At 31.8% G+C, this 10,851-nt stretch overlaps 1 protein-coding gene across 1 annotated transcript in view; it reads right to left on the bottom strand.

Annotated features, from left to right (window-relative positions):
* LOC148284319 (adenylate cyclase type 2-like) overlaps nucleotides 1-10,851 on the bottom strand; it is a gene marked incomplete at its 3' end in the record, with an annotated part of 131,141 nt that overhangs the window by 91,446 nt on the left and 28,844 nt on the right. The window lies entirely within an intron of this gene.

The following is a 10,851-nucleotide window of genomic DNA, read 5'->3' as shown; positions in this document are numbered from 1 at the left end:
TTGTGTAGTGGATCACGTGAGATCTCAGTACACAATTTAAATATAACAAATAATTATCACCTTGAATTAAATTCCAACACTTTAGTTTGAATTTCAAAGAAAATTCTCAAATGTATCATAAATCCATCACAAATCGTACATTTATATGATCGTAAATCATGATGACCCATATAATGATTGACTGTTTTACCCATAAGTATAATTACAACATATTGCAAATACCAACTATATATTGTCTTTCAAAAATAGTTTTACTTGAATATTTCTTATTTTCTTTAATATAAATAATAAATATTTTTAAATTAAGACGGTTTAGTGATTGAATCATTTAACGTTGCCGTGATTTGATTGTATTATGATGTATTATTATTTTAAATAAAAAAAAATCTTAGACATAAATAAATACGAAAAAAATTTCACTCAGTTGCAATAACATATATTCAATGTTCAAAATGTATCGCACATTAGTCGTGAGCTGAATTTTGGGCTGTTATAAAGTCGTGCTGATTGAATCGGTCACAATTCGCTCCTCAAAAATCTCCTTCTATTTCGTAAGGAATGGTAGACGGCACATAAAAGGCTAGTTTCAAAGAGCCAATGAAGACAGCTCTAATGAGCTGGACGATTAATTGATCGTAGTTATCTAGAAAGTAGCCAGTCCACAATTTATAAAAAAATAAATATATTGGTGGTATGGGGTGCAGTAATGTCGATTCTATGTTCTGCTAAAGGCAGCCAGGTCGTTTTCATCCAAAAAATTATAATAATCACCTTCTAAAAACAGTGTTGATCACAAACACGGCATTTGTTAATTTGCAGAAAACGGTATAGATGCTGATAGGAAGATTAATCCCTCTAGAAATCTAGTTTTTTTCAATTAATCAAAATGGATAAATACACAAGTATTTCAATTTTATAAATTCATTAATTTTTCAAAAATCTGGAGCAAAATAACATGTTTTAATACAGAATATCACTTCATACTTTCGAAGTTTGAATGAGGTATCATTGTATATAAGCTCTGGCTGTTTTCTGATAAATGCATATTTTAATTTGTGTGGTCAGCCAGACTTAAAAAATCCCCAAAATTACTTTGATTCATAAAATTATTTTTAAACTTAATATAACAAATAAATGAATGATTTTTTTACAACTAAGTACACTAATATATAAACAAATTAATATGTTCAAAACATAATGATACAACATCATCAACATACATCAGAGTTTTACTGGGGCTGGCTGTTTTCTGCAAAATGCACATCTTAGATTGTGTGGTCAGCCAGACTTAAAACATCATTAAAACTGGTCAAATAAATTATCAAATTTTTTTTTTATTATGGGAAAAACCAATGTATGCAATATTCATCATTTAATAAAGTAAAAAACATTCCAACTCTTGTTAAAAATTGATTTTTAACTTTAAATTTATTTCAACAGAGAGGGAAAACATTTTTGAGAAGGTAATATGGAAGTCTGGGCATTTACAGGGCTTATGACCTGTTATTGGCTGGGTTAAGTGTCCACTTTACACACTGTGTAACATTCACCATTCTGCCCATGTTTGAACATCCGCATTTCCTCAACTCCTCCATCTGTTGACTTTTGTGAAGTAAAAGAGCCTTCATAGTGGGTGAGATTCATCCGGCTGAACCAAATCACCTACTAGGCAACGCCTGAAAACAATTTTCCAATTTTTATACTTCTTCTTTTACCAGGTAGTTAATTCAACAATGTTTGAGTATGTCCAAATGCCTGCAGACTGGCTGGATTTCCTAATTTTTAACTCTTTCCACTAAAATGATACTATCTCAGTTTCACTTTTCTATCTGGCTGCTTTCTGCATAACTACAATAAATTGATACGGTGTGTAATATTTATACTTTTTGTGAGTCACCATTCATATATCTTTAATTTTTGTAACATTATTACATAAAGTATAATAATTATTGTCAAAAATCTAAGATGAGAGGTTTAGGTCCAATCGCTGTTTTCCAGATTAAAAAAGCTGTATCATGTATTCTGCTCACTCGGGAACATTTGAGACATTGGCAATCTCAGAACTGTGTATTTTTTTCTTTTCCAGTCAGTGGAAACCTATGGTATAGTGGGCTGGGGAGGTTGCACTGCGTCTTTCATGAACCCCATAATAAACGTACAAAAATTCATACTAAGAGTGATCCTGCGATGTCCTCCCACTTTCCCATCTGAGACATTGTTCCAATTCATAAAGCTACTGGACATTAGACAATTTTTTAAAAAAGACTCATTGACACATTTCTGGTCATGCGGCTACAAGAGTAGATCCCAGCGGAATGCTCGTACGAGGTTTTCCTGTAATTTAAATTACTTAATTCCAAAATCACGTACGACGTTTGCTCAGAGAAATTTCCCTTTTGTGGCCGCAAGAGTATTCACTGTCCTGGATAAACATATTGAGTTCTCCAAAACGAAGGTCATTTTCAGAAAGAGTTTACAAGTCTGGATTTTGTCTAAGGAAAGATACCATTGCAGGAGACTGCTGCGAGATATTGCATAGATTTATATATTACTAAGCGTGTTATCCAGATTCTCTTTGAAATATATATTTATCTAAAAATATTTTTCCTTTATTTCTGTTAATATTTCATTATGTACGTGCTTCCACTTTCCATTGTGTTGTGTCCGAACTCAACACAGGGCACTTGGCATCATTGAGTTTGGGATACGTTAATATTATATTTTTTTGTAATATGTATGTATTTGTAAAAAAAAGTTTTTTATAAAATACATACTTGTGAAATTATAAATGAGCGTATATATATATATATATACAAAATATAAGACATAAAAGCGTACGCACGAGTTTCAAACTCCTGCTAATGCAACGAGGCCGTCCGCTTATTTTTATCCAGTAATAGAACTGTTTGTGTCTGGGCGGACGAAAAATACGGGTGTTTGTGAAATAGAACCATAGCTTTGGACGAGTGTTGTTGAGGAATAAATCTGTCTCATAGTGTAGTGATTGGCGCATCTACAATGCCTGAGGTTCTCCACAGAATGAACTATTTAATTTATTTGTATTTTTACACCGTGATATTTCTCTCTGGACTGGCACGTAAAACTAACAGATAATCGAGATATTTAAATATTTATTTTATTTGACACTTTATAAACGTACACAATATAAATACATATAAGGGCCGGCATATTGCCTTAAGGCAATTTCTTCCTACCTTCCCAAACAGTTCAGTTTGAGAAAATTATAAATACATGGACATATTGAATCTTACAATTTACAATCTTACGAGATACTCATTTGGTGTTACAATATAGTGCCCAATACACCATTAGATGCAGTTAGGAAAATGATTTAAATAGCTGAAACCCCTACTTTGACCTTCAAAATAGAAAGATTTTATCCATATAATATATTCTGCCCATACAATATTGTGTCAAACCTGTTACTTGCCTGTAGGTTAGTAAAACTTTTGTATCATGTATTTCAAACCTTATCTGGTTATTAGTGGGAAATATATTTTACTGTAGTGATAAATTATCATAAAACAAATTATTTTTTATAAACTTATTTTTAAAAATATATTTAGCTATTCAGGAAGTTTGTTTGTCATGTTGTCACGTCGCCGTCGTAGGGACGCGGTATAAGCAAACGGGTAATGTAAAATGTTGCACCCTTCCGTAAACGATACATGTAGTAGGAATGTTTTTGTTATCCTGTACTTGGCTTTATTTGCATTTCCGTTTGTGCGGTAAATATTCCTATATGCCCATCATGTCTTGTAACATGTATGTATTTTTACTTTAGATTATATGCTAGCTTCGGAATATGTAAATGGTTAAAAAATCAATACGAAATATTATAAACCTAAAGTTAAAACGGCTATAATTTATACTTTAACTTTAAGAAAATAAAAGAATTAAGATTGCTTCTTCTTCATCAAGTGCCTTGCCGGGTCTCCCCACGTTGGCGTTTACTAAAGCGAAAGCATATGTATCCGTCCTGCGCTACTTTTACATTTCGCAGCCAGGACGACTGCTTATTGATGTACTCGCCGTAGTGATTCCCGAAAAAAGATGACCAGAGTGGTTTCTGGTGGATTTTCTGTCAAGGTTACCTTCCCTTAGCTGGTTGGTTTTGGTTTTGAGGCGCCAAATACTCGCTTTTCATTCTCTCGTTATCTGCTGTGATCACACCGTTATGAGTGTAATTCCATTGCCCAGGGTTCGCGACGTGGACGCTAACGAGTTGAACTAGTCAAGGTTGCTTACAATTAAAATTTATTTCACACACAAAGAATACTGCGGGTTCACAATTTACCTAGAAATCCATAGATACATAGGTATAATAAATTTAAATCTTTAGCATGAAATGTTGGTTACATTTATTACTTAAACACATATTTTATTAAATTAGTTACAATAGGTTGGTGAATTTATTGCCAAGTGGCAATTTCTTTTCACCAACTGATAAAATGAAGGTGTTATTTAGATTATTTAATGTGTTTTGTTTTTTTGTTTTTTTTTGCACCACAACAGGCCAGGAGGCCCAATTACAGTAATGAATCACAGAACACCCAGGCTTGAGAAAATACACATTTTAATTTTTGTGTTCTCACCGGGAATCGAACCCGAAACCTTTCGTGTGTGAGTCAAGCGTCTTGACCACTACACCACGGAGGCCGCCAGATAAGATTTCTTATTCCTCTAAAAAACTAATTATTTACAAATTACTTATGTTGCATCAATATATTATTACCTAGTTGGATACTAACCACTTTATTTTTATCTTAAACTATTCTCAATTCTACTTTGTTTTATTTATATTTAGAACATAAAATTTTCTCATGTTAATTGTTATCTTTTATTTAGTTATGTAATGTTTCTTTTGTACTTATTTAGTTTTTTTTATATTTTATGTTCGCTAAATTGTTTAATTTTAATTATTCTATTATATTTCATATTACGTACTTTATAATTATTGTTCACTGCTGTGATTATTTCTGTAACACATTTTTTTTTGTAAAAGGTTCTTTGAACCGTTAATGTATAAAAAAAACAGTGATAAAGAACGTTTTATGAAAAAGGGAATATATAAGTCGAGGCATTTACATGGCTTTCAACTGTCATTGGCTGGTTTAAGTGGCCACTTTAAACACTGTGTAACATTTACCATTCTACCTATGTTTGATCATCTATATTACTTTGATTCTTACATAATTTAGTATTTAACCTTCTTGGTACCAATGTTTCCATTCAGAACACATTACTATTAAATAGATAATAATAAATTCTATCCAATAAAGAAGTTCAATGTTTTTTTATTTGTTAATAGACTATTAGCTAAGCCAACAATTTTTATTTTTAAATATCGTATTATCAGCGCTCTGATTTTTTTCAAGTGTTTTATTTCTGAAATAATTCTGATGTTCTTCTCTGTCAGTTATTCCGATTGGTTCGTTTACAATAATAAAACCGGATATCCATCACATCTCTCATATCATTGATTGGTTCATATGAACCAGTGACGTCGTTCAAAGTAGCGCGTTTTTATTAAAATATTTTATATGATTATTTTAGTACATTTTTATGAAACTTTGCCGCCCAACGTAATGCTTTGTTTTTTACCAAGCGCAAGAAAACAGTTTTTTTATCTAATTTCCCGTATTGCTGAAATTCTTTATTAATCTTTTTCTTTTAGTTTTTAATATATTTATTTGTATATATAAGGGGTATTGGAAGCAAACTTAGAAATCTCGATTGAAGGAGACTGAGATATTTGCGAAAAACTTTTAAAAAAGAATTGTGAGATTTCTAATTATGTTATTATTTATTTTTTCTAACTCAATGGAGAATGCTAAGTTTGCGGTGTCAAGTAGTATGAATGAAATCTGTTCTTTGCAAGATTTAGAGACGGTTTCAAATTACGCTATTATTTAAGTGGGTGGATTTTTATGTATAGTTTATTTTGGCATCAATAACTAATTTTCTGTTTTTGGTGAAAATTTCTGATTTTGCTTCTAATACCCTCCATATATCTGTATAGACATAAGATAATGATACAAAAGAAGAACTTGTATTGAATGGCCCCATAAAATACGAAATTATAGAGATGCTAACAAGTTGAAAACCAGAATGATTGTGGAGGCAGAGAAGGGCGAGTGACGTGTTGCGCGCCCTTATCTTATTAAGGTGCATTGGGTACCTCGCGCATGGACGATAATTTACAATCGTCACTGAACTCTCTGGTCCCCACAGTTCCACCAAGTGACAACGCCAGAGTGGGAACAGTTTCCAGCATTTTGCATCGAAGGTCGAGGTGTCGAAAATGCTCACTTTCGTCAACTTAAACAATAAAACAATATGTACTACAAGTAACATAAAATCAAATGCAATATATTGTAGAATATATTTTTTTTCAAATGACGTATAATCTTTACCATTTCTTTTACTTTTGGTGCTTTTTTTTAATTTGGAAAAAATCGGATAACTATTTTTGACATACATAAAAAAAAAATGGATCCTTATGATTTATTCAAACTTTTAAATATGGACTGCTATTCTCAACCAGTAGAAAATAGCTCAGTGTTAGAAAATGGAAATCAGTTCGGGTAAAATGGGATTCGAACCTTGGACCTCTCTTCCGTGAGTCCGCGACACTAGCAACGGACCACAAACCGTTTCGATTGTTTTATGACCTATATCCTATATTTTTCTTCCCAATGAAGAAATTCAGCCCTACGGGAAATTGGATCCAAAAAACGTTTTCTTGCGCGCGGTAAAAATTAGAGCATTAAATTGTAATGCAAAGTTTCTTAAAAATGTCAAAAAAAAATAATAAAAAATATTTTAACTAAAACGAACTACTTTGAACGACATCACTGGTTTATATGAATCAACCAATGATTCTTATCATATCTTAGCTCTCTTGAGCTGTGAAAAATATCCGGTTTGCTTACCGTAAACGGACCAATCGGCAGAACTGACAGAGAATAAACGGAAAAGAGCCTCTGACGTCACACGCTAAGTTATTTCAGAAATACGAAACTTAGAAAAATCATAGCACTGATAAAACGATATATAAAAATTATTAAAAAAGTATTTGGCTTATTAAAATAGTCTATTAAAAAAATATTTAAAAATCCACTGAACTTTCTCATTCAACACAGGACTTTTGCCCAAGGATGGAACTTGTGTCGCGATAAATGTAAATAATTTATACATAACGTAAATTAATGAGTAAATTAACAGTTCAGTGAACAAACAAAATATGTTTCAAATCTTTATTTTTATCCAGCATATTTTTTCGTCTCTTATTTTTTCACCTAGTATTTGTAATCCCAAGATACCTGTAACTAGGGAGTGTGACATCCGACCCCTCGCTATACGAGGTTCGTGATATGACACGAGTACCGACCGCCCGCCCCCGACATACCTGGCAGGAACGTGGCACTGGTAATACACCATACGTAATGGCTATGTCCAGCCATATTGTCTTCGCTTGGTCGCCTAATCTATTTCTGTTCTCCACGGCTAGCTAGCTACCCTCGGGAGATTAACTTATAGAATGGGGTTGCTTATTAATTTATTATTATTTATTTATTTTATATGCTTGAATAACACACATCAAAATAAGACGTATCTCTCTGGTAGAGCAAATTTTTTAATTTTAATTTTACAGTTCGTATTTTTATAAATTATATGTTTTCAAAATCAATTACTAGATAAGCCTTTATTTTAGAGGCTCATCAGCAGGTGGGATAGAGAGAATTTGATATCACAATACCCAGACCAATTGATAAAAAAATATTTCGTGAATTTTTTTCTTGTAACTAGCGGGAATTGAACCCGTGACACCAGTTTTACAATTTGCCGTCTAACGAACTGCTCAACAGCGCCTTTCATATACTCGTATTTATGTTTTAACAAATATTTAAAACATTAATGTCTTACTGAACTGCTTATGTACAGTTTGTCGGTGGATAAAGTGTATATATATTCATGTACGAGTAGTATACCAATTTTAACCGTCTCATTCATAAGGTTTTGAAATTTATTGCAACAGAAAAGAAAATAATTTTTGAAGAATATGAAAGCCTAAACTTATACAAGGCTTATTACTTGTCATTAGCTTGTTTTTCTACCTGTGTTTGAACATCCACATTTGCTCAACTTTTCCATCTGTTGATTTATGCGAAGTAAAAGAGCTGGAACCTTTATTAATATGGGTGAGACTCGTGCGAGTGAATTGTTTAACTGAATACTTTTAAAATTTCATACTTCTTAAACCAGTTAGTTTAGATCAATAATTTATCTAAATCAGATTTCTAAATTAATTAATTGATTTGTAAATTTCTAAATTGATCTGAATTAGAAATATTATTAATCAGATTTCTTACTTATTCTTCTTACTTATTCTTCTTATTTGTTTTCTCCTTTATTCTTCTATTGAACGCGAACAGAAAGAGTGGTAATGATAATTTTCGTTTTTATGACATTCAATTTTGAAGGCGTGTTATCAAATAAAATCATGTGAGTAAACGTATCTTCAAGCAAACACAATGTCTTTTAGATCAGAAATGTAATTTCAATGAAAATCATGCCTTTACCATTTCAATATACTTTTGGTACTCATTTTTAAATTTAAAAAAAAAGCGGACACAACTTATGTTAACACCTAATATTTTGAAAGAAATGGTAGAAGTCACGGATGAAAGAAAACAACCTCGCTGAGAGTTTATACATTGATTCAATAATCAAAAGAGATACTACTCAACAATATATAGCCTTTTGCCTTGAGCTAATGAGCTAGAACTAATAGAGAAGATGCAAATATTTGCCATTGACATTCAGATTCCCTTCTCAAGTCATTTCTTCGTCTTTATTGTGATAGTTGCTGGTTTGTGTTTCGTTTCAACATTTTTATTAGATCATAACAGTTAGTTACTAAAAATATTTACTTTTGTGTTTTTTGGCAAGGAGTTGGATACGATTTATCGATGTATCAAAATGATTTATCTAAAAAAAATGTACAATTTAAATAGAATTCTCCGACTTTTCAATGATAATGTATTTAAGACGTTTGGAATGTAGTAAATCGTATTTTTATTAACAGTACTAATCTTTTACCAGTCTTTTTTGGTGCATACGGCGCAATAGTTACTGAAGTATATTATTTATAACAATATGTTGAGTGTATTAAATTTATTTAAGAAAAAAATAATTAATAATTAAGTATATTTAATTTGACGAATACATAACTAACTGCTTAAAGAAAAAATTTTAAAATAAAAAAGTACTTAGCCGGTTTCAGTTTTAATAATTTGGATGAATTTTACCTACATCAAAAAGGGTTTTAGCTGACTTTTTTAAAATCAACAAATGGAAGAATTGTAGAAAACCTAAAAATCAAATATAATAATACAATATTTAAAACACAATATTTACACACATTTATTTATATCCGGACACTGTCTATTTATACAATTTATAGGGATAAATATTACAATATAAGAATAGTTAAAAACGATTAAAAAGAATAAGAGAAGCATTGACAGCATTTCAAGCATTTCAATCAATTGTCCCGTAAAGTCAACACGAGTGGCCACTTTACACACTGTGTAAAATTCACCATTCTGCCTTTATTTGAACATCTATATTTCTTCGAGTCTTCCATCTGTTGACGTTTGAGAAGTTAAAGATCTGAAAACTTTATTGTTGCGGGTGAGATTCATATGATTAAATTATTTCACCTACATACTAGACAACGCCTGAAATATTTTTAAAGGTTACTTAAACCAGCCAATAATAGGTCATAAGCCCTGTGTATACCTAGACTTCTATATTCCCTCCTCTTAAATGTTCTTCATATCTTTTATATTAACAGCTCCCTGGGGGGGTTGAATCCAGTCATTGTCTACAATGAACGATTTCAAAATATTATTGAAATTTTGTATTTTTCATTTCGTTTTAGAAACTTCCTAGTGTAAAGCTAGTTTATTACTTAATTTCACATCGTGTGTCTAGTATTTGCTGAATTTAATAAATTATTTCCGGGTAATTTATAATCATGAAAAATGTATTCAGTAATATCGAGATTTTCTCGTCCAATTTCTAACAAATTTTCTGAAATATTTATGTTTACGTATTACTAATTATGTATATAATTTGTAGGGCAGGCGTAAAATCACAGTCGTAAAACAATAAAAGCTCAATAAGCTTGTGAAGTCTTTGAGAAGAACTTTTGGACGAGAGCCAACCACCTGTTGACGACGGGTTACTGAACCGTCATAATAGAGCCAGCAGTTAACTACTACAAAATTCGTTTATATATACTTAAGAAATTTAAATATCTCTCTTAAAAAAGGTGATGAATACATTTTTTCAATGTGTGATTACAGGTTATTACAGAACAGACAAGCGTATGTTGCAAAAAAAGAGGAAGAACATTTTTAAAAAGAGAATTTGAAAGTCTAGGCATTCATTGGTCTTTTGACTATTACAAACTATAGCACCCATTTACATCCCCATACATTATTTCGTATATTGCTATCCTACTCTTACACCATAGTTACGTATTATCGACTCCTCTAACATGTGCAGTAGGTTTGCATACTCTCGCATTCCAACACGGTGTCCTTCTGACATCCCTACAGCTACCTGCACTTACCCCAGGCCCCGCGAGACCTCAAAACTAGTCATCTTCCTTAACTTTGGCCTTTGTAAAGCAGATTCCTAGCTCCAAAAATCAGAGTAGCACGGGTCGTCTTCCTGCCGTTTTGCATACCTATCTTTTTGGGTACTTTTCTGGCTTAAGACACCTACTCAGGGCTCCCTTAGTCTAACCAGCCTGCT

Source organism: Micrasema longulum, unplaced genomic scaffold (assembly GCF_059751315.1).
Source record: "Micrasema longulum isolate JH-2025_06_02 unplaced genomic scaffold, ASM5975131v1 h1tg000132l, whole genome shotgun sequence".
Taxonomy (NCBI): domain Eukaryota; kingdom Metazoa; phylum Arthropoda; class Insecta; order Trichoptera; family Brachycentridae; genus Micrasema; species Micrasema longulum.
The sequence above is the reverse complement of the archived record's forward strand: the minus strand, read 5'-3'. Positions and strand labels throughout refer to the sequence as shown.